At 49.5% G+C, this 24,591-nt stretch overlaps 1 pseudogene; it reads left to right on the top strand.

The window, feature by feature from the left end:
• The first annotated feature begins 19,869 nt into the window (after positions 1 to 19,869).
• LOC124673416 lies at positions 19,870 to 21,094 on the top strand (annotated as a pseudogene).
• The last annotated feature ends 3,497 nt before the right edge of the window (positions 21,095 to 24,591 follow it).

Raw genomic sequence — 24,591 nt, 5'->3', positions numbered from 1 at the left:
GTAAAACCCTTACGTCCTGCCTGTCCGATCTTGATTATGAGAATATTGGGTTACAATGGGGTGCCGAAGGGTTCGGCTGAGATCTCGTCGAGAGGCTAAGTGCGCTGCGGCGACCTAGCTCTAGACTTCTGGTGGCTAAGATTGCTATGATTGATCGTGTCCCTCGGTAGTCCCTCTCCTGGACTTTATATAAGAGGCCAGGTCTCAAGAGATCCAACCGGGCACGACTAGGTTTACAGTAGTCCTAGTTCTAAACTTTCCTTGTTCGGCTCCTTTCTTGTCTTGTCCGCCAAGGAATCTTCTGCTGCACCATCCAAGTGGTCCGTCTTGCCATCGAGTAGCTTCATGGGCCTCCAGTTAGATTGTACAGGATAGGGCAATGTCGGTTACCCGAAGGGTAATGCCCACGTCAGCGTGTCAACGCGGTCGGGTCGGCTTCCTCCTAGGCTATACAAGGAGACCGATCAGGTCTGGAGAATAGTGCTCTTAGATCTCTCTCGAGAAGTTCCTTTTGCTGCGCTACTCTCTAGTCTTCCCCATCCCGGCGACTGCGTGAACAGCCGTCCGGGAGAGCAGGCCTCCAAAACCCCGTCTGTTGAGATCCTGCACCGGGAGACGGGTGATAAGGTTTTTGGGGAGCGTCTCGGCACGACTGCTCGCTGCTGTTCGTGCTCTTCGTCGCCGGATCGACTGCTTCATCGACAGATCCGACTACACCATGGGCGACATCAACAACTCCCATGGTGATGCTGGTGCTGCTGCTGGTGCGACCTTCCCGGTCGCGATGTACGTGTTTTTCCTCCCCTACCTTGCACTGCTACTTGTTTCATGTTCAGATCTGATGTATGTGCTTAGTCTGATGTGTGTGGTTAAGTATGCTTGTGCATCTGTAATGTTGCTTTCGGTAATTAAACTTACACGGAAATTGGCTAATAATCCAACATTTTCTTCTTCTTTAATAATGTGGTTCTGGTCTTTCATTTATCTCCTCCATGGCTTCGTACCATCCACTTTGAGCTCTGTTGCCTTAAGAACAACCTCCATTGTAGACCATCCAATGCTGCTCTGCAGATTTGATGTACACATATCGGGATCCCATCTTCGCATAGTCCTCTTCTCGGCTGCTGCAAGATGCCACCATGATAATGAATGTCTTCTCTGCATGTTCTACCTGTAGATAGGAATGATGAGCTAGGGGTGCACATGTATTAAGCAAGGTCATGCGCCTCTATAACCGAGCACACGTGAAGGCTGTGGAAGATGTCGGTACAGCTTTCTGCTCCATACATATTTTTATTATCTTTAACGCCTCTCTTACATCTAAATTAGATCCGAGCAAATATCCTTCAGCTTCCTATAGAAGATCACTTCATGTTTCGTAGCTTTCAGCACTTCCATGTCTATTTTTTTATGAAAAATGACAACCCAAGAAAGCAAGCTCCCTGAAGTACCTTTTGTAGCTTCTACCTTGTATAGAGATACTATTTTTTTCCCATTGCGCTACTACACCTTAAAAAATCCCAAGTTCCTAAACTAGCGACGACATTGGAACAGACCGAATCGAGTCGGGGCTCCACAACGACGCCCCCCAAGAGGGTAACGACGCATTACGCCGCCTTCGTCGAGACCGCGAGGTCTAGGGTTTTCACCCGGAGCCGTACCGCGGGGAGGGTACCCACAACGATGCCCCAAAGAGGGTTACGACACCCGCGGGCATCACCGTCGTTGGCGCCTCGGCACTGAGCTTTCGCCCGGAAGTAGCCTCACACCACGCCCGAGAACTCAGCCGCCCGCTGCCCCCTAGGAAGGTTCCCAAACCACGATCCGGGAGCCGCCACGGCCGAAGTGCCGCCAACATCGGGATCTCCCGCCGTCCGCTCCACGCCATCCTCATGGCCGAAGAGTGAGACCACCACCACCGCAACGTTGCCCGCCGTAGAGCCAACCGCGCAGTCCACCTTCCAGGGCCGCCACCCCGGCATCCCACGAACTCGAGCCCATGGCCTAGCCACAACACCGCAAGACCGGCGGATTGGACAGGGTAGGCCGACACATAGCCAGAAGCCATCAGGCCAACGGCAGCCAGGGGAGGGGATCCGCCCTCCGCCACGCGAGGTGACCGCCGTCCGGACGCAGTAGCACTACCAATTAGGCCAAGATCATGCCCAACCGCCTGCTAGGTATCGATCAAGTCCCATTAGTTGTGCCGCCGCGCTGCTACACCCATGCCGCCTAAGCCATCTATCTGCAGCTCCGTGCCAAGCCTAGCCAAGTCGCCCCCAACCGAACCGCAATCTGTTAGCCAGGTACCATGCATAGCGTCACCGTGACCTCACTCAACGCAAGACAGCCCTGGCCAAGGCCGCACACCGCCGCAAAGAAGCACCCTCGCCGCAACGCCCGGGGACATCGCCGCGCCGTTACCGACACCGCCACGCCGCCGATCGAGCCGGTCACTTTGTCGGCATCCAAGATCTCGCCTTCGAATGGCAGCAAGAGCATCCCAATGACCTTCCCGAACGAGAGAGGGGTCGGACGCCGCGCTGCCAGGGCCGCCAGATCTAGGCCCGCCTGGCCCAGACCCTAGCACGAGCAGCAGTGCAACTACGGGACCGCCCCGCCGGTTGGCCGTACCGACACCCTCCTGGCCCTGGACAAGGCCCGCAGTGCCCAGATTGGAGCCCAACTGGCCCCAATCCGGGTCGCGCCGCCAGCATGCCCCCTCCGCCGTCGCCCTCCCTTGCCGCTCATGGCCACGCACTGCGCCCGCCACCGCCTCCGTCTGGAACCGCCGCTGTCACGCCCTGCCGCCACCGCCGGACCGAGCGCCTGAAGCCCTGAGGAGCACCGCCGCAAGCCGAGCCTGCCCCGCGCAGACCCCCTCGTGCGCGGGTGAGAGAGAACCCACCACCGCCGGCACCGCGCAGGCTTTTCCTGGCAGCGCTCACCGGAGGCGGCAGGGGAGGAGGGGAGGAGGAGGGGTGGCGGCGCGGGTGGAGCTAGGGTTCTCCCCGGTCGCCCGCGGGAGCCGACGCGGAGCGACACCGCTTCGGGATTTTTTCGTTCCGAAGCTTAACTATACAGCTTTTTATGCTTCTCCTTTTGAAACTCAGGTATAACGACCAATCTAATGGATCCATTACAAAGCCTTTCTTTAGATGAATCATTACAAAATTATTCCCATTCCTCTGTTTAAGAGCATCTCTAACAGAACCCGTAAACCCCGCCGGAACCAAATTTTTCCGGCGGATTTACGGGTTCGGGCCGAATGTGTCGCATATCAGTGACCAAAAAGATGGGTCGGCTCGTAAAATAAGTTCAGGGGCCCGAACTAATCTCCGAACGGCCCCTATTAAAAGGGTTCACGGAGGGGAGTTCGGGTCGCAAACCCTACTCCCCTCCGCCGTTCCTCTCCCTCCGCCGCCGCCAAGCACCATCTCCGGCGAGCAATCCAGCGAGCCCTAGGTAGAAATCCACCGGCCGACGGTGGGCGATGGCGTCCCGAGGCGGCTCCGCAGGCCGTGGCGCCGGACTGGGCGGCGGCGACTCGCCGCCGCGTCCGCCCGTCTTCTGCACCGACGCGGAGCGGCGCAAATGGAACCGGTCGGAGGGCGCGCGCAAGCGCAACGCCCGCCGGTGGACGAACTGGGGGCTCACGCCCCCAGGGAAGCTCGCCAGGTACGGCAATGCCGGCGAGGGCTCCTCGTCCGGCCAGTCAAGCCACGCACCGCGGCTCCCCGTCGCGGACAGCAGCGACGACGACGACCTCGTCCCCGCGCGGTCGCCCACCTTCTCCGCCGGGGACTATGTCCACGGCAGCGACGAGGAGGACGCCGTCCTCGCGCAGACCAAGGCCATCAGCGAGGCGGAGGCTCGCCAGCGTTTCCGTCGGGAGGAGGCGGAAGCCGTCCGCCTCGTCCGTGAATACGAGGTGGCCCGCCGGGAGGCCCGCATCCGCCGCGTCAAGCTCGAAATAGTCGAGCTTGACGCCGACGACGCGTGAAGCTCATCCTCGACAGCGTCGGCACCATCTGCCGCCGACACACTGCGCCACCACCGGCACCACCGCGCGCGTAGGCCACTTTATAGGCCGCATTTTGCTTAGCTTAAGTAGCGCTCGCCGCTGTACCAGTACTATATGTTTAATTTTACGAACAATGTATGTTTTGATGCTCAATCGGGGCATCAATTTGATGTGGAACTATGATCATCGCCGAATTTACACGCGCCCTTTTAAATTCTGCTTTTCAGTTCCAGTTTTACGGTTTCTAATCTACGCCACTGCCAAATTCGCACGAACTATCGTTTTTGGAAGACTGAAAACCACCTTTTCGGTTTGCATTTTTTCGGACTCTATTAGAGATGCTCTAAGGCCTCGTTCTGTTCTTGGGGTTTTAATACGCCCAGGGAAGCATCCACCCGGGTATCTGGGTGATCCCCGATTGTCACCCCGATCCCGTCGGAACCACCTCTCCATAAAGTCCTACGTTTCCGGAAATATTGTATGTTCGGTTATTCCCTTCCCCAACAACCCCTGCCGGCAGCAGCAGGCAATTCTCAGTACCAAATAACAGCACGTCAAACTGGCCGCTAGTGTTTTTTTTCCTTACGTGAATTGGCCGGTGTTGCATAGTACTACCTCCGTTCCAAGGAATAAGACGCACGCGTATTCCAAGACGAACTTTGACCATAAAAATTGAGCAACAAAATTTTGGTTATATTATATGTAATTATTAATCGTTGGATTCATATTGAAAAGCACTTTCTAATGATGTTAATTTTATAAAAACTATCTTTATATATTTGAAGTAATACTTAGTCAAACAAAAAACACGTAAAACGAGGACGCCTTATTCCTTGAATCAGAGGTAGTAGCAACCTGTACAGATGTAATTTTATAAAAAAAAGCCTATACAATTACAATTCTTCACAAATTAGGTTCTTCAATCTAAAATCAAAGATCGTGTTTGTGGCTGGCCGTCCCTCGCCGTCTGCACCCTTCGCTGCCCTACATCTCATCGGACCCTCAGCGTCCGCAGATCCTTACACTCGACCAGGAACTTCGCCAGTGGGGTGCATAGGAGGAGCTCTGCATCCTTCTCACCCTACTCCACTCGAGAAGGAGATCTGCCTCGCCGAGTGTTTCGTCCTACTCGAGCCACGTCCGTCCATCGGGAAGCCATGGAGCTCGTGCTGCTGTTGCTCCTGCTCCCACTCCGTCCGCCGTTTCCCTTCATGAGCTCGACGCCGTCGCGCCTTATTAGGATCACCTAGCCGTCGCACCTCCTCCTGGTCCTCCAGGAACCTTTTCCCGTCCGTCGTGCTTTCGTCGTGCTTGCTGGTTTGCCCGGCCGTCGTGGTCTGCCGCTCGCCACCGCTAGAGATTATCACCGTAGCTCCTTTGGTGATCAAAAACTGGCAGCGCAGCCACCCAATTGTTGGCCACGCTCGCGCGGGTGCTGCTTCTCCCCTACCGCCGATGGAGCTTGTATTGCTGCTCCTCCCGTCCCTTCGAGATTCGAAATTCTATTAGCTCTAAAAAAGAAGGTAAAGGGCAACACTGTACCTTCAGTTGGAATGATAAATTTTCAACAATTATCTTTTGCTCCTGGAAACATATAATGTGGAGTAGCCAAAGTGCTTAGCAGATGACTAGTACGAACATTGTGGTAGTTTCCAACAATTAAATTGACACTTCAGTTTGAATGATAAATTTGCTGACATCCATCTAAACCATATCAAATGTGCAATAGTGCATCACGATCATCCCTTAAGTCCAAGCAAGACGACTTATCTTTTGCAGCAAATCAGTCGACTGCACTTCCTAAAGCTACGTAATCCAGTATGTCTGAATTTACTGAATTGGTTCAGATGCTCAAACACAAGAGACTGTACTCATATGATAGGAAATGGCTACCTTTTTGTATGTACTTGTGTGTTAAGGAGGAGAAAGCAAATGGCTACGTTTTTCTGTGTATACTTGTGTATATTCGACAATACACAAGATTATAGTGCCTATGTTAACAAGAAAACTTATGCACAAGCTTATGTTAAAGCGTTAGTCTAGTCAGTCCGAAGAAAGGATGTGCAATTCTCAAAAACAACTGCAATAAATCCGAACATGTAAGCCATATCTGATGCACACTAGATGTCATCCAGTGCACTAGTATCAATAACACAGAAGCTAATTAGCACCAATGATTGCCGAAATTCTGGCTACATCATCTTGAGAAAATATATAGACAGATGAAATTGATGTAAACTATGCATCAATGATTGCAAATTGGACATCTTTTATTCACAATATTGTGGTTAACCACACATCTTTTCATTTTGCTGTGATCACAGCAACAACAGCAACCAAAACCAAGGCTTAGCGGTAAATGACATGATTTCACTCAATAATATGCTAATTAGGCATAATAGAAGATACGAAATTGGTATGGCACCACACGAGCACTAGCACAGACGCATTGCACAGGTACAGATAAGATGAGACAAATAAAACCTAGTTCCCCCAAATACATGGCAACAGCGTCCACCACCTCGAGATCAGATCCAACCAACAGCTCAATATCGTGTAGATTGCAAGAACAAGAAGAGGGTAAAGGGAGGATAAGAATGAGGATCTTACCTTGTAGCTGCCGGCGTCGGGGGCTTGCAAGGGCGAGCTACCGGAGATCTTGATCTTCCCGGGGGGCTAGGTCTTCGGTTCCAGCTCCGTTGCGGCGTCAGTGTTGGGGAGGGCGACGAGGCTAGAGGATCTCCTCTCCTCCAGTTGGTTGCAAGGCCGCTGTCGTTCCAGTAGCCGCCGTCATCCCCTCCTTCTCGTCGCCTCGCCGCCGCCGCTATCGCGAGAGGACGAATGCGCTCTCAGTTTTGTTCTGTGTGCCCTTTCGGGATGCTATCCACGAGTGGAGTGGGGATTTTCTGGGAAAACCGGGCGGGATGGAACACCGATAGGTTTTAACCGAACGCGTTTTAAGTTGGGGCCGGGATTAAAACGCGGGGGCCTGATCCCGGCCCATCCACCGGGTTTGTGCGCCGATACCGGCCGGTGCGGGAGGAAACGAACGAGGCCTAAGCGAGTATGCCTCTGGTTCGCTAGCGCCAGTTGATAGATCTTTCATATAATTACTGCTACAAAATGTAGGATAATACCCTTTGTTACAATTGACAATAATGATTGTTATTGTGCATTCCCCCTTTGAAAAAATGTTCAAGTTTGACAACTTATGCGGCCTGTGCAACCTGCTTGGTTTAAGAGTTTCATTGAAGTGTTATATAAAATTCTGAAGGTTGTCAAGCTTAAGTGAATACAAAGATTGCTATCGATGCATGTTTTTTTCCCTGTGTTGGTTGGCTGTGCATGGTCTTATTACCAACATCTTGATCCTTACTTTTACTGTTTCTACTGATGTTGAAGAGTCACATGCTTTATTGCCAAGAATCCCATATTGAGAAACACGATTGCTCTTATGCAGGGAACTACGTCTGCCAAAAAATCGGAAAAAAACATATGAACACAAGGTGAAATGCGACGTAGAATACACGCAGACAAAAACACATGATCAAACCAAAATGAGAGAACAGTGACCAAAATGCAAAATTTGTTTCTTTTTCTGTTTCCAAAATGAGAGAACCATTTCCTTTTTTCTGTTTCTTTTTCTGTTTCCAAAATTAGTTCAAAATTTTCTGCATATAGATTTTAGAAATGTACGATTTTAATTTTGTTCAAAGTTTTAAAATCGTTCAAAATTTAAAAATTGTTTAAATTCGAAAATCATTCAAAATACAAAATCTGTTCAAAAATTCAAAAATCGTACAAATTTTGATATTCATTCAAATTTCAAAAAATTCGTTCAAAACATGAAATTCATCCAAATTTCGAAATTCATTCAAAAATTCATTCAAATTTCGAATATGAACATTTTTTATTTTAAAACTTTTTTCAAACTTGAACATTTTTTCAAAATTTAAAAAATTAGAAAATTATTTTAGAACGGAAATATAAAATGAGAAAAAATAAACACAGAAAAAGGAAACAAAAAGGAAAAAAACAGAAAAGAAAAGCCAAAAAACAAACAGAAAAGTAAAAAAAATGAAGAAACCAACAGCAAATGGAAAAATCGGAACGAAAAAACCAAAGGCGAGATATATGGGCCAAGCCCATGCCCCGCAGAGGGTGTGTGGCGATCGCTATACACCGACCTGGTCGGTTTATAGGATCCGTCAACCACCAGCGCAACCGAGAAACTCGCCACAATAATAGGATAAAGATCATCATTGCCAAACTAAAAACGCACCATCTCCATGAAGGCCTTTTAAGTCCAATAAATACCAAGCTGCCCATGAGGCGAGGCCATGTGCGATCCAGGCCCTAGATTTGCGATCCACAAACTAGCTTCCATGCTTTAGGGTCCCACCTTCAACCGCATGCCGCCACAACCATAGGCAGTAGCCGTCGGACAACACCTGAAAAAATCATCCTTGCTCTACCGTGGATTTAGAGACAATGCCATAGCAACAAGGCCAAGCAAGAGGACATGTATCTCTCATGGAGTCGCCGCCGCCTCACAGAAGCTATCCACGAACCCTAAGGATGTTGATCCGTTGGACCGAGGAGCACACATTGCCATCACTTCCAAGAGGCCACCATTAAGGACGCCACCGATGTGAGAGTGGATTTAAGGCAGATTTATTTGCTCGGGCGCCATTCTCACCACCCCGACGATGCACCACGACAGACTGACCCTAACCCTAACTACCAAGCCAGAATAGAGGAACGTGGTTACCCCTCCCTCCTATCGCTGATGCGGGAAACAAAGGGAAATAGGACGACTGGCACCCTAGCCAGCGGAGATCACGGGAACGGTTTCAACTCTCTTATCGCCTTTGCAAGAGGGATATGGGAGAAGGGCGAACAAGATTGTTCCTACTGTGTATTGTTATTATACTAGCACAAATGCCCGTGCGTTGCAACAGGAGACAAAAAATGCATCGCTGTTCAGACCCGGCGCCACTACTTCATTTGCATGCCGCACCAATATTTTGTATTATAACGTGGCACTAAATCAGGAACCCTCTATGATAATTTAGACTATTTTATATTAAATTTTGAACCTCTAAATAATTCAGATACATGATTTATTGATTTGAGATCCGGCGAGCTAAAACCCATGAAATAAAAAATCCAATATCCGACACTAAATTCTCCTTGCAGCGTGATCGACATGAAACGAAGTACTCAGGGTGAGCATGTAATAGGCAATTAGGCACCATTTACTAATCATAACATCGGATGGCATCTGTCTTTTCTTTCAGAGTAGCTTAATTAATTTTTTCTAAGAATGTCTGCATTCATGAAAAATAATGGTATTACAGCAAACTGTATGCAACTGCACATTTTCAAATATACATACGGAGATAAGATATTGAGACCTTACCCCAAGTTGTGGAGCTATCTTACCAGTAATTTTTTTGGATAATAAACCTAGGTAGCATACATGTTAAAATGACCGCACTGGTCGCTTTAAGTATTGTAGTAGCCTGTACGTACGACGGTCATGCTCGTGAAAAAAACAGTTCGTCATAGCCATGCTTATGTAGAGTCTAACAAACACCATCGGCCCTTTCTCTCAGTCCAGAGGTTGGCCTCGGATCGTAGGACGACCGGGGCGAAGGAGGCCATGCGGACTCCTTTCTTTTGCTCTCCTTTGCATCGCCTCTGGTCAATGGCGGTTGGGACGTTCCTTTCCTCCCTCCCTGTGCAGGCAGTGCTGGCCCGGGATTTTTTGTTGAATCTCCTCGCTCGGTAAGCAACGTGAGCCGACCGGACCTTCATACCTCTCACCGCCAGCCATCGTCGCCGCCGGGGATGCGGAGGAACATAATTTATAGTACCTTTTTGTTTACCAACAGGAAATCAACGTGTTTACCAACACGAAACTTAGTGGTAATTGATAGTACCATTATTTTAACAACATAATTTATACCATTCAAACATATTAGGTTCAACACTTTAACAGTTATCAACCAATAAAATATGGTTAGTTGAACGGATGGTGCTTGCTTGCGTAGCATACTTTGCACAGACTCTGAATTTCTACCAACAAATTTGTCACTCTTTGCCTCTTAAAAAACAGAGAAATAAGTAGATCCCAAAACCACAAACAGAGCATTTTCTGTTTGATTAACTCGAACAAACAATACAACTCTTTGACTTTCCACAACCGTATAGGAAATAAGCAGATCCAAGAAAAAAAAACACAAACCGACCGATTCAGCAGGAGAACTGGATTACTTACTTGCGTGCTGCTTACCATTGACGGGATCAGGGTTGGATTCAAGTGGCACAAAGACAGAGAGTTAGAGATTCAGGCGCACCGCATAAACATTGTCACTCTACTTGATGACAGGCCGAGCAACGACTTGTACCTTGCAGTGCGCACCATCCGTACCGTATTGATCTACCCGACCGTAGACAACGGCGTCTACTGCTGCGGGTTTGCGCAGAGCGCAGCGGCGTACCACGGCGCGGCGAGCGAGCTCTTCCCTGCGTAGGACATGCGAGTCCTCGTGCATGTGCACCGCAGGCAGCAGCATGACGCTGGCCAACGTGTGCCTGTTCAGATGCTGATCCGATTGGACCATGTGTACAACCCGCTGCTCCAGACCCATACCCGCGAGATCTACCAGAGGCATCGCCGAGACCTGCGACACGGTCACCATCATCGATGGCTACTTAGGTACGCTCAACCCGGCGGGATCCAGCCTGTCGTGGCGAGCTGCGACCGTGTGGCGATGATAAAATCTCATGGGGCGCGGGCGAACGACATGGACACGCCGCCGAGCATGCAATTCTCCCGATCTGCGCCGGCGTACTTGGTCTCGACCACGACCTGAGCAATCCTCCACCATTGTCACGCAGGGGCTAAGCTTGACGGCGAGCTTGACATCGCAACTTCTAGCAGGGCAGGAACCAATCACCAGATCAAGACCCAAGGTACCTCCATCGCCCACCCAAAAAATCGTGGTCTCCATCGTAGATTAGGGCAGGTATTTGCGGTGGTTTTCATTGTTGGTGGACCTATCTACATGATTTGCCGCGATCGCCTATATATGGAACCATGGGTAGAAGCTTGGAACGTGCCCGCTACGAAAGCCTATACCAGATTGACCTGGACTTCTTTTTTATCACGGAACTACGTTAGAGGAAGGCGAAGCAAAACAACCGACCTATGACCAACCGTATCAAGGAAACAAAAACAAAAGGACTTTCCTAAAAAAAAGGAAACAGAAGACTCCCAATCCGGCCACCCGACCAGGCCCAGAACTACCTCATCCGACGCACGTTGGCCCAACCCGGAGCAAACCCCTTCTGATATTCGCACTTTCGCAGAGAAAAAAAAAGCGAGGCATCAGGAGCAACATACATACGGGCTTCAGGGCATCTCCAACCGGCTGACCTAAACGGACGCGCTGGGCCGTCCGTTTTGGGCCGTTTGCGTGGCCGGCCGGACACGCGGACACCGCCCGCGTCCGCGTGTCCGTTTGGGTCGCACTGCTGCGCCCAACGCAGCGGCCACCCATTTGGCCATTTGGCCTATTTCTTTTGGAAATAGGCCATCGGCCACACATACTTATAAATAGTATGTAACAAATATAGAAATAATATCTAACAATTATAGAATAATATCAAATAGCATAAAACAATATCAAATAAAATGTTGCATGATGAAGAAATAAAATGTGCCATAGTTCGAACAAATATAAAAATTACAAATTGAGATTGTCAACTCAATTTGGACGCTCTAGGATCTCCTTACGCCTCTTCTCGAACCAAGCTCTCTTCGCCTCGCTCATGTTGCTCAAGTCGGCGTTCATGATCGGGTTGTCCTCGGCTTGGCGTTTGAGCTCAACTTCCTTCGCCTTCAACTCCACCTCTTGGGCCCTTGCCGATGCTTGTGAGCTCAAGTTCTCTCTCTTTGAGCTCAATTTCTCTAGCTTTGGTCTTGGCCTTGACCTCTTCTATCTCAAGCTTCTTCTTTTGGACATCGAAGTAGTTCTTCCTGTCCTCCTCTTTCTCCCGGCGCCTTCTCTCATCCCTCTTGTCCGTGGACACCTCTCTATCGGCATGCAACTCCTTCAAAGTACCAAACAATAACATGGACGAGGCATCACGCTTCAAGTCGGCTTTGGTTGCCTTGTGGCCGCGAGGACGACTTGCACGAGAAGCGGAGCTACCGCAAGGCTGGCCACCATCAAGGTCAATGACCGTCGGATCTTTGGCGGTCTTGGTGCCAGTCAAGGTCGCCATGTACCCCTCGTACCCCTCCTGGAACTTGGGGGTGCCATGGAGTATCTTCCAACAATGAGGGAAGGCAAAGGTCTTTTCTCCATTGACCGATTTGTACCAATCCAAAGCTTGCCACGCCTAGAGCAAAGCGAGACAAGAACGATAAACATATGTGCAAACACCGAATGAACGAGTTGAGGTTAAGAATCATACCAAGTCCTTCATGCCCATGCCGCTAACGGGGAGCCGCTTCGCGTGATCATACGCCGCCTGGAATTTGTTGCATTCCGTTTGAATTGTTCCCCACCTCTTTTGGAGCGATATTTCGCTGCGGTCGCTCTCAAATGGATCTTGTCCGTATTTGCGATGCTCATGAAAGTATTCATAGATCCGGCGCCAGAATGCGGTCCCCTTCTGCTCGGCACCCGTCAATGCATCTTGCCCGATGATCAGCCATCCTTCGACCAGCACCTTGTCCTCCTTCTCCGTGTAGTTGGTGGTTCGTTTGCTTACGCGGCGAGCTCGAGCTTGTGCAGCTGCGGCTTGCGTCAACTCTGAGCGAACAACGGCTCCTCCTCGATGTTAATGCTGCCGGGACAGGCAGTGCTGTCCTGATTTGTGTCAACGGGAGGCGGCTGGGGAGCCTGCTCGGTCGAAGCAGAGGGCATGGTGGTCGGCATTGCCTGCGTGTACACCGGAGGGGCCTGCACGGTGGACAATTCGTCGAGCAGGTTCCGTGCGCCGGCCATCGCTGCTGGTCCCACGTGCTTGGGGCCTTTGGAGTTCGCCGGCGCACGATTCAGGTCAATGGACGAAGGAGACGGCCCCGTGAACGACTCGCCCACCTCCGGTGACCCATCCCGTGACGGGTACGCGTACCGCGCCGATGGCGTCCCCAATTCGTGCGCGCCGGGCGTGTACCCAAACGGGGCTACCGGCAGGGATGTTGACCTTGGAGGAAGGGGCCGGGTCGAGGACGAGGACGAGCTCCCCCCCGAGGCCGTGCCGGTGGCAGGGAGGATCAAGTGCCGAGCGAGCGCTTGGTGGCCATAAAAGAGCATGGCATGCTCTTGCAAGACGTCCGCCTTGGCCTCCGTCTTGAGTTGGAGAAGCTGCTCCACCGCCCGCTGCCGCTCCTCCGCGGCAGCGATATCCCTCTTCCTTTGGTCGAGCGCCCTGCGGCGGTCAGCCCTCTTCTTGCTCTCGATCTTCCTCTGCTCCGCGGTGAGGTCGGGCTTCGCCTTCTTGGTCGCCGGCCCGGGCTCCACGACCACCGGCCCGGCCAGTTGAGGAGCCTCCGCCAAGGGAGGACCGGCAACGGCCGCGACCTGTGCCTCGTCTCCGATGGTGGCGGTGGCGGCGGCAGTCGCTTCGTCGGCCATCTCTAGGTTTTGGGAGTGGAGTGGACTGGGTGTGTTTTGGGAGACAGACATGCGGGCCAGGGGCGGACAAGGGGAGGACGCGAGCGACCAGCATCCGGCGTCCGCGGCCACGCAAACTCGTCCCAGATTTGGGCCGGGTTTGGGTCGTCCCGGACGCCGCGGCCATCCGTTTTAGGGATGGGTCCGCGCGCTGGGCCGCGTTTTTGTCCGGCTCGACCCAAACGGACGCGCGAGCGCGGTTTGGGTCGCGCGGTTGGAGATGCCCTCAGACCACTCAAAATCCCCAAATCTTCCTGCTGTGTGCTTGCTCCGCTGCAGGCCGCCTTCCAACAGCACTACCTTCGGCCGTCCTCGCCAGCGCCTCCACATCCCCGGCTTCCCTCTTGCCTGTACCACGCCTGGGACGACCACCGAACGGCTCCACCATCGCCGACCTCTGCACCTGCATGTGCGCGTCCTCGACGCCAGGGGACCGCGCCAGCTCGCCTTCCTCGCTGGCACCTATTGCACCTCGTGCGGCCGCTCGCCTCCAGGCTGGCCACTCCTCAAGCTCATCGCCATGGACCTCCCCTCGTCGACATGAGCGAGCCCCGCCTCTTCCCAACTCCCCACTGCTCCCTCGCGGGCGACAAGCCTTGCGGTCCCCTGTCACCTGGACAACCTATCCCGACGGGCGCCTCCGATGCGGGATTCAGGAGAAGCTTATAAGCGGGGGGTGGGGGGACTGGGTCGGGACACAGCCAGACCAAAAAGCAGGAACGGGCAGCGGATGCAAGGCGTCTCGGGTGGCTTAGAATTGGAGCGGAGGCGGATCTGAAGGGTCTCGGTGGAGAGGAGGGAGCCGGAGGCGGCCGACGGCGGGCAGCGCCGCGCGGTAAGGTCCCAGCCAGAGCCAGCGGCCTGTGAGGATGGGGCGCACACGAAGACGAAGCTGTCATGGCACAAAAAAAAAATGAACCGAACCGGTACCTGGCACTTTGATGTATTATGTGAATCGGTAGGAGGGTAAAAGGGTCCAATGAAAAGTTGGAGGAAAATTTTGGCAGAAACCTTAGCTCCTTTATTATTATTAGGTATAGACTGTAAATTTGCCCGTGCGTTGCACCGGGAGATACATCGTTAAAACATTATGTTGAAAATTAAAATGAGAAAGTAATAAAATAGAAAAGAATCATATGTGTTTTTACATCCTCGCCACTTCCTAGTAATATTTTTGGAGATCAAACTTCATCTATTCCTTCACTTGGCGATCGCTTCATATCAAAGAATGGCTCTATCAATTCGATTGAGGTTCACCTTGGGTTGTCTTGCAATTCTACGGTGGTAATTAAGCAGTGAAGAAGGGGCTTCTGGAATTTTATACCAAATGACAAAAACTGTTTTGTTAATAAATTGCATTTACAAGTATGAAAAATATAGAAACATTGAATACATAAAACACATAGAATGTAATTTTGAACCTTAAAGGATTACAACTCGTAAGAGATTGAAGTCTACTTATATTGGGAAGCTAGTAGTGCAAAAACAATAACACGTTGTGTCAGTTTGCTGTATGTGAGCTTCAGAATCAGACACATGCATTTAAGATTGTAGCATAAGATATGGAGTGATAGCAGCTGTGAACCCGTTTTTCTCACCTCTCTGCTGGGTTATTTTGGTGTCTCCAGCCTCCATCGCATCCGTCCCGTCTAGCCTGTAACGCGTGGCCCCTCCTCGTTCCCCTCCTCATCACACGCGAAGGGATAAGGATCGCTACTCTGTCTCCCATGCCGCGACTACCAGATGGTGAGCACGGTGCCAACGCTTACGTACCCGACTCTCGCCATGCGAGGGAGCACGGAGAGACAGTACCATGGGAGGATGAGTCGACGAATTTCGCCGTTTCTCGCCATGGAGGCGGGGCTTCTTTTTTCTTTCGTTCCTTCTCGGCTGATACTATTCTTCCTGAAATCCGCCGCCACCTACCCTCTTCTTCTATGGAGCTGTCCGCTGCGGGTAGAACCGTCTCCGGCGGAACGGTGGCGGCGGCCATGGTCTCCCGCCACGAACATTTGCCTTGCTGTCGGATGGGTTAGATGGGGTTAGCGAGGAGGAGCGCCAGAGAGGGGAAAGGCTGAAAGGCCTCGCGGTCTTGCCTCTGCGGGCCCCAGGCGTGGGTAGAGCCTAGTCAGGCGGCGGCAGCCTGGTTTAAGGGAGGAAGAGGAATAGAGGATCCCCTGAGGCTGAGAGGCGTTGGCGTCCTGGTCTGCGGAGGGGAACGGAGGGCGGTGGCAACGCAGAATGATGTTGATTTGTTTTTGGTCGATCTATGTGTTTTCCCCCGCGGGTGTGAAGAGGGACGGGATGAAGCGGTATGTTAACTTGGCGGTGGCAGGGCAGGTAATTATGGCATAAAAATAGGGGTAAAAATAGACGGACGAACAAGAAGCCTTATTTTTCTTTATTATTAGGTATAGAGTATCTATATCTATACCTAATAATAAAGGAGCTAAGGTTTCTGCCAAAAAGTTTCGTCAACGCTTTTTTTTGGACCGTTTTGCCCTCCCACCAAAACGCATATTACACGCTTTTACCACATACCGGTTCGGGTTGGTATTTTCGTCCATATGGTACCGGTTGGTTCTTCTATTTTCCTCCCCCACCCCGCATCATGCATGGGCCAGAGAGCCGCGTTTGTTGGCCTTGTTAGCCTGCTCGGCAGGACCAAAATCCCATGGTGATGTGCGTTCATAAGCTGAATATTTTGTGCAAAATAGTCCCACCTCGCTTCATTAGAACACATTTGGCTGGTTTATATACGTCAATTTCGCTGGAAACAACAAGCCTCGTCACTAAGATCTGATTAGAACTATCGGATGGCCGCAGTGGCAGTAAAGGGCGAAAGGATGCGAAAGGATAGCGAACGATGCAAGGAAACCAACAGAAAGAAGCTTTCCCGAGGAAGGAAATAACAAGAAAGGAATAGAGAAATCGACCAGCAAAGGTCTGCGGGCCAAGAACTCAGAAACCATGACCCAATTCAAGTGGAGGAAATAGTCGCGCGGTGTGCCTGCGAGCAAGCTGGCGACGGGCGCTTGGAGGAGGCCAGAGCAGTAGAACGCGTGAGTGGGGTGGCGCTGAAGAGGAGAAATCTAGCGGCAGGGGGGGTCCTACTGTCGTCCGCTGGCCCGACGGCGGAGCCCTTCCCGACCTCTTCCTCCTAGATCCTGTCGGCTGAGCGACAGGCGCGACGCCGGTGCCTTCTCAGCGCCGCCCCGGCCCGGGGCTGAAGGCCTTGGAGGAGACGGAGGTGCGCAGGCCCGGAGCTTCGTCCTCCGCCGCCGCCCTGGTCGGCTGGTCCGAGTGCTTCTTGCGGCGCATCGCGGAGACTGCGGGCCGGCCTGCATATGCCGTTTTTTTTTTATTCATTTTCTGTGGGAGCTCGCGTATGTGGTTAACTGGGCCCAAACTGCGGCGCCGTAGACGGACCGCTGCCGCTTGCACCCTGAAACTCGCCCATTGATTTTGATCATCCGTTTGGCTTAATTCTTAGAACCAATTGTATTCCGATGCACACTCCCATTTAATAAAGTGACGGCTTCTTTCACCCTCAAAAAGCAAAAGAAATAAAAAGGGGGTTTGGGGAAAATAAAATAAAAGGGAAACATTTTTTAAAATTCGTGAAACTTTGTGGCAGTATTTTTTTAAATACAACGAAATCGAAAAATAAAAGCCCCACATCTACCAATCATCCAGTGCAAAGTAGAATGAAGTAGGGGCAACAAAAAAGGGTTCACCCCACATCTACCAATCATCCAGTGCAAAGTAGAATGAAGTAGGGGCAACAAAAAAGGGTTCACAATAGAGGTATTGAATTGGGATGATGGCGAACTTTGAGGACACATTATTCTCGAAACGTCTAGATGGGAAGGATGAAATGGTGGTTCACTAGGTTAAAGACACTATCGGCGTCGAAGGTGAAACCGTAATTGGGGCGAGGATTACTGCGACTCTAGGAGGGTCGCACGTGCAAGAGCTAAAGCGGCGACGTGCCAGCCGAGCAGCCCAGGCAAGGGGGTGTCGTGGCCCCTGTGGCACGCCAGACATACGGGACGGGCTGGTAGCTGCCTAGCGACGGGGTAAAATATGTGTGGATTGATGTGTTATATATAGCACCGTAATATATATAGTGTAATTTAGAAAATCCACCATATATACGTGGATATATAGAGAGAGCTATTTCAGTCCATGATACTTTGGAGGAGAAAATGGGAAAAGGCAAAAGCAAGACTAGGGTTTACCTAGATTGTCAGAAAAAAATTAAGTAGTACAGATGTTTTGAGTCCTAAATTTCTGAGCTGTTAGCAAAATATTATATGCGTCCTATATATAATATCGTTTGAATTCATATATTAATGAAATTTAAGAATGATACCCACCATGTTACCGGTATGCGGTATTGCAAGTTTATTTTTCCGGTGCAACGCACGGACACTTTTGCTAGTAGATATAAAAAAATACTGTACATGTTATCACCGAAGCAGAAAAACCTGCATGCCAATGGTTGCCACTTGCCACAACATTTCGGACACACTGTAGATGGCGCAGGGAAGCACACCTAACCATCTAGTTGAACAAATCACCGACGAGAAGAATGCATAAAGCTGTATGGTCGGGGTCGGAGACTCGGAGTAGGCTACAGGTGATTTACACAAAAATAACCCTTTGTTCAACCTCCGGGCAAACTATTTCACCCATCTAACCCTTTTGTGTGGCGCCCCTCCCATCGGCGTCATACATGACTGTGTGGCGCCCGTGCCTGCGGCGCCACTCTCCCAGTCGACGTGGCGCCCTCGACGCTGAGCTGTGCACCGATCCGACGTGACAGGATGTGTGGCGCCGCTCCCATCGGCGCCACACATGCACTTGTAATTGCCCAAACCATACTGTGAGACAAATCGTCTGGGACTTAGCCGTTTTGGCGAGGCTGTTTGTGTGGCGCCGATGCCATCAGCGCCACACAAATAGCCTCGCCAAAACGGCTAAGGACCAAGCATCCGGAGCCCCTGGATGTTTTCGACATATAATCAACATATGTGGCGCCGACGCCACGGGCGCCACATAGTGAGGTGTGGCGGCAGCGTGAGGGGCGCCACTTGTTGACTTGTGTTAAACCATGAAAATTCTTGCCGTAGTTAAACAGTTTTCAACACAACAATTTCATACACATAGAATATACACATATAACACATCATAACTCACATCGTAGCACATAGATTCAAACAACACGTAGCAACAATAGACATGGTTCAAAGTGTGGCGCCGGCGAGAGCGGCACCACACATCCTGCCACGTCATATTAGAGCACACCTCAGCGTCGAGTGCGCCACGTCGGATGGGTGTGTGGCGCCGGCAGCACGGGCGCCACTCGGGCATGTGTGGCGCCCATGAGAGGGGCGCCACACAAAAGAGTTAGATGGATGAAATAGTTTGCCCGAGAATTCAGTCTGTGCTATAGTTTCACAAAAGGGTTATTTCTGTGTAAATCGCCTAGTCGCCTAGGCTACAAGCATGCTTAGCATTGCACTGCCTTAACTTTTTTTTTTTGTGATAAAAAAGAAGGAAAAACTACTCGACTGGGCAAGGAGGCTGCAGCCCATTGTGGCCCAAGAAGAGAGCAGTACATGTCTACAGGTTATCCTGAGATGTTGGCATGTTGAGATCTCATTGTCCAGTCTAGGGTTATCCTGAGCCGCCGTCTCGCAGGCACGGCCGGAACGCCGCCGCCCTCGAAGAAGGAGAAGGTAAGGCCCTCGCATCCCTGTTCTAGTCGCCGTCGACAGGGTTTGGTGCTTGGATTGATTTTCAGGCGCAGAGTAAAAATTATTCTGGGAGACGAAGAGGATCCATTTACCTGCCTCTAGCCGTCTAGCGAACGCCGTGAGATGACCCACCACCTTATACAGAAATCGGCGAAGGAAATCACACACCTTTTTTAGAATCGGCGAAGGAAATAACACGTGGTTGCGGATTCATCTCGTGTCAGCGCAGTCGTAAGGCTGAACGAATCGATTTCAGCTCGGATAAGTCGGAGGTTCTCTACTTCTGGTTCTGGTCTGACACGTCTAGAGCCTCCTGGTTCTCTCTTAATAAAATAGAGACGATCGATCTCTTGAGAGACAAGCGTCCAGAAATAAAAGACTAGCGCTCATGGCATCCTGGACTCGGAGGCAGGATCGGAGGTTATTATCTGTCGAGTCAAATAATGTGCATGGCCATGTAAGTTCTTTGATACCTTCTGTCTAGATTTCGTGTTTGCTGTACTCTGCCTTTGGTGTCCTGTTCAGCTGTGCCATGATTTGTAATAATGATGAATAAATGATTTTAGATATCAGAACAGTAGCAATGCAATGTTCTTGGCAACTATTACTTTTGCTTCAATCTTAACATGTTGACTTAACTGTATTCATGGGGATTGTATTATTGCTGCAGAAAGTAGAGCAAGAAGATAGTCTCAGCTCGCTGGCCGATGACATCTTAATCTCTATCTTGGGGACAGTCGACCTTGCCATGGTAGCAAGGACTAGCGTGTTGTCGACGCGGTGGAGAAACTTGCCTTGGTTACTTCCTGAGCTTAAACTTCATGTCATGGACTTCCTTAGTGCGCCATGCCCAGGGGCTGCACAGCAGATCGATCAAGCAATGGCAGCTCTAACAAGAGCTACTAGCAGCTTGTTAGCTCAGCCCCGCAGGAAACAGATCATCACTAAGCTATGCCTTAAGCTCTATCTCATGGGCAACTACTCGCGTGACATTGGCCTGCTAGTTAGCAATGCCATTGACAGCGAGATTGTAAAAGTATTGGAACTTGCAATCTTAAACGAGAAGGCCCCCGAGGACTCAAAAAACGAGGTTATGTTACAGCAAGCATGGGATGTGTGTGGATTTTTCAATATGTATCCTAGTGTTCTTCGTTGCCTCACAAGACTCCATCTACATAATGTTCGCCTTGCTGAATGGGATATGAATTACCTCCTGTTTGGCTGGTGCAAGCAACTGCTGCACCTTAGTCTGGACCACTGTGACACCGGGGATGGTTCTGTATGGAAGATCAATGCGCCAGATTCAGTTATCAGAGTTCTAGAAGTCTACTTGCCCTCATTGAAAAGAGCTGAGGTGCTCTGCCTTCCAAAACTAGAGTGTCTCCGTTGGCAGCACTGGGTGTATTATGAGGCTCCCTTGTGTTTTGGTTCTGTCCGGTCGCTGAAGGAAATGTGCCTCCTCTGTTCTGCAACTCTCCGCCACCAAGAGTTTAGTTTAAGCCAGGTTCTACATGGTGCCACAAACATACATACTCTAACTTTAAGCTTTCAAGGAGAAAAGGTAACTTCAGTAGATAGTTGTTATATTGTGGTTGTGCTATTTCATAAAGTAGGATCAGGGCCAGGATTTTTCTAGTTTTGCTGGTTCACTCCTTGATCAAGTTATTTCCTTTTATTTATGATTTATATTTATCAGGAAGCATTCCATTACTTAGCAACTGACTATCCTAGTGCACACTAACTTGCCTCTGTGTACATACAATCTTTTTCATTCTTACCTTTTCTTTATTTATTTTTATCATTAGATCTGGATGCAACCAGAAGGAGAACAACTCTGCACTGCATTCAATAGTCTAAAGAAGCTGTCTATTCATGGCATCTATATGGAATTTGACCTGTTATGGATATTAAATCTCCTAGAAGCTGCTCCATACGTTGAAATGTTTGATGTTGAGGTACTTGTACTCATTCTTTTTAACTTTTAATTGGAATATATTTAACTCTCGATCTAAGAACACCAATGTACTTTAGAATAGGCTTAGGTGGGAATTCTACTATACCGTTTTTAATTTGGATGTTGGTGGTTGAATGCAGATGTTCTTTCATCCATGCCGTGAGGGTAACGAAGAAAGAATAAGATATTTTGGTGCTGAAAAAGTTAAACCTTCATGGAAGATGCCTAGGTTCATGAACTGTAACAAGTGGCAATTGAAAGAATTCCAGTTTGCTGGTTTCAGGCCCCAACTGCAGCAACACTTGCTATTTGTAAGAAACGTGATGGATCGAGCTCAGGACTTGAAGTCGGTTATTCTGACAAACGGTTTAGTGTCATGCAAGCGCTGCAAGGCAATGGTTACAATACTTCCCCCTGTAGGAGGCGTCTTTCCAACAAACAGGGATGAGCAGGAATTAGTAGCAAAGCAACTTAGGGACAAGGTCTCGTCCTCGGCACGGATAATAATATTTCGTAGTGTTGGTTCAACATTTATATTGTAATAATCTATTTCTCTCTCTATATATATACCTCATTAATATTATTATTATACACATACACGCTACTAGCAAATATGTCCGTGTGCTGCTACAGATTGAATTCTATGAAATATTCTTCTGTGCTTTGCATGTTGGAGCATATAAACAGAAGAGTACAACTTTAAAAAGTAGTGAGTAAGGACATATGGTGCTCTGGAAAATAACGAACTGAGATCCTTACATTTTCTCTATCTCTACTATCTAAACATAATCCCTATTCTCCCCACCCTCAATACCGTCACCAATTTGGTCGTTCGTCGATCTCATCGAATCTCACCAAAACAGGGAAAGTCAAGCTACTACTTTCCCTTAGGGTTTCTCGAACCCACGGACACCGCCGCCGCCTCCCCCTAGCAGCCTCAGCGCGTGCCGCCGCCCATCTCCGTCGCTCCACCACGCGCGTTGCCGCTTGCCTCAAACGCTCCACTACACGCGTGGCCATCGCCGGCCTCATTTGCTTCCCCACGTGCGTGGCCACCGCAGGCCACAATCGCTCCACCACGCGTGCGGCCGCTGCCGGCCTCATTCGCTTTCCCACGTGTGCGGCATCCGCCGGCCACAATCGCTCCACCACGCGTGGTGGCCATACGTGCGAGATGCCTTCCCCGACTAAGCCCTAGAAGTAGGTGCGGGGGGGCCGTCCGAGGTGGCTGGTGCCGCGAGGAACGACGGCGTCGGCAGCCCCTTCGCATCCTCAGTCTATGCCAATCTTGCCGCGGAGGCCGAGCGCAATATCCAACTTGCCGCTGACTGGCTCCACATGGACATCATGGTACGATCCATCCACTCCCGTCTCCACATTTATATTTCCTTAACACACCCAATCTTGGTTCGGTCAATCATTTCTGTTAACTTGGTTCATATAAAAATAGGATTGACAGGCCCACTGCTGTGGTAGCTTGAATCAACTACCGCTGCGAGTGGTAGGGATAATATAGGATTGAACTACTGATCTAGAAAAGTAGACATGGTCTTTTGTTTTCTGCACACCATTGATAATCCAGTAACACCGGAATTGACTGTCTTATGGAGGACTACTTTCTGCTACTGAAACTCTCAAGGTTCATCTCAACATCGTTATTCGGAGCAGGACTATCATGTTTGCATTAGTTTCTGGTTGAGATGTGCTATTGTGCAGGTGCACTAATACTATTCAGCGATGGTGTCTCATTTTGCGAGTATTTTTTTTAATCATGGACATTCAACCTTATAATTCACTAAAACTGATATGTTTGCTTCAGGATTTGCACTGGCACAAATTATATGCATTTAGGTTAGTTTCTTATAGCTTTTGCAATAGCGTTTGACTCTGTTTGGAGTTCTGTCAATAAATCATCTTACCATTTAATTTTGCTATCGGTTGTCTCCCGTGAGCTTATGTATGTTCTATTAATGTACAGGACTGCAGGTCGCTGGGTTGCATAGGCCTGGCAGTTTCTTGCTGGAGTGACTCAGCCAAGCAACATTACATTATGAGTAAAAGTTAATGCTATGTTGGTGAACCCTGTTTCATGAAGGATGAGCAAATTGAGCTGTGCAGATGGAGTGGTCTATGTGTGCTTGCTAGTGATCAGCTTAGCCTCTCACCGCTGATTCTGCTCAAGCTTTGAATTGTGTCGAGTTATATAATGCGTGAAACCATACTTATCAGCTTAGCCTCTCACCGCTGATTTTGCTGAAGCTACGATTTGTGTCGAGTTATATAATGCGTGAAACCTAACATCGGTATATATGTAACTTAACATGTTCAGTTTACCACAACAAAAAATAAAATAATTTAGTTTTTCAGAATATAACCTTTTCCTGTCATTGTGTTAAGATGTTGAGAATACTTAAGAAAACAACCAATATGTCAAATCAAATAAGATTATTCTTAGATACACTTTATTTCGAAGAATTGGATACCTACTTTTACTGGTGTTTCTTAGAATTTGACTTCATTTCTTCAACTATAGCCATTATTATTTGCTAACATCCATCTTTTATTTGATATATACAGATATGTCGTGTTCGGACTTGACCACATCGATTGCAACAGTTTAGAAGTTGTTATTCCACAATATATGTGCTTATGCTGCGAATGAATAACCAGATGGACTGGAGAGTAGGAAAGGGAGACCAGATCAATATCTGGGAAGATGAATGGATCCCGGGTAATTACCGGAGGGTTTTTACAAGAAGGGGTCATAACATTCTTACAAAGGTACAAGATCTCATTGATCCAATTACTAATCAGTGGGATGAGGATATTATCAGGCAGAGCTTCTTGGGCATTGACGTCCAGAGAATTCTCGTCATTCCCCTACCGACGCATGAGATGGATGACTTTGTTGGCTGGAGCATACATTGCTGAATGGGAAAGTCATAATCGATCTAGAGTACAAGATGGAGAAAGGAGTGGAAGCATAAAATCACACCCTATGTGGGAGAAAATATGGGGTTTAAGAGTACCATCAAAAGTAAAGATCTATCTATGGCGAGTGATGCAAGAAACCATCCCTTGTAGAGCGGTATTGGCTAACAGACACGTCAAAGTTAGTGCCCAATGCCCTCTCGTGAGATCGGAGTGGAGGATGTG

Source organism: Lolium rigidum, chromosome 7, assembly GCF_022539505.1.
Source record: "Lolium rigidum isolate FL_2022 chromosome 7, APGP_CSIRO_Lrig_0.1, whole genome shotgun sequence".
In the NCBI taxonomy this organism is placed as follows: domain Eukaryota; kingdom Viridiplantae; phylum Streptophyta; class Magnoliopsida; order Poales; family Poaceae; genus Lolium; species Lolium rigidum.
Note: the sequence above shows the minus strand (reverse complement) of the source record. Positions and strands in the feature narration are given on the sequence as shown.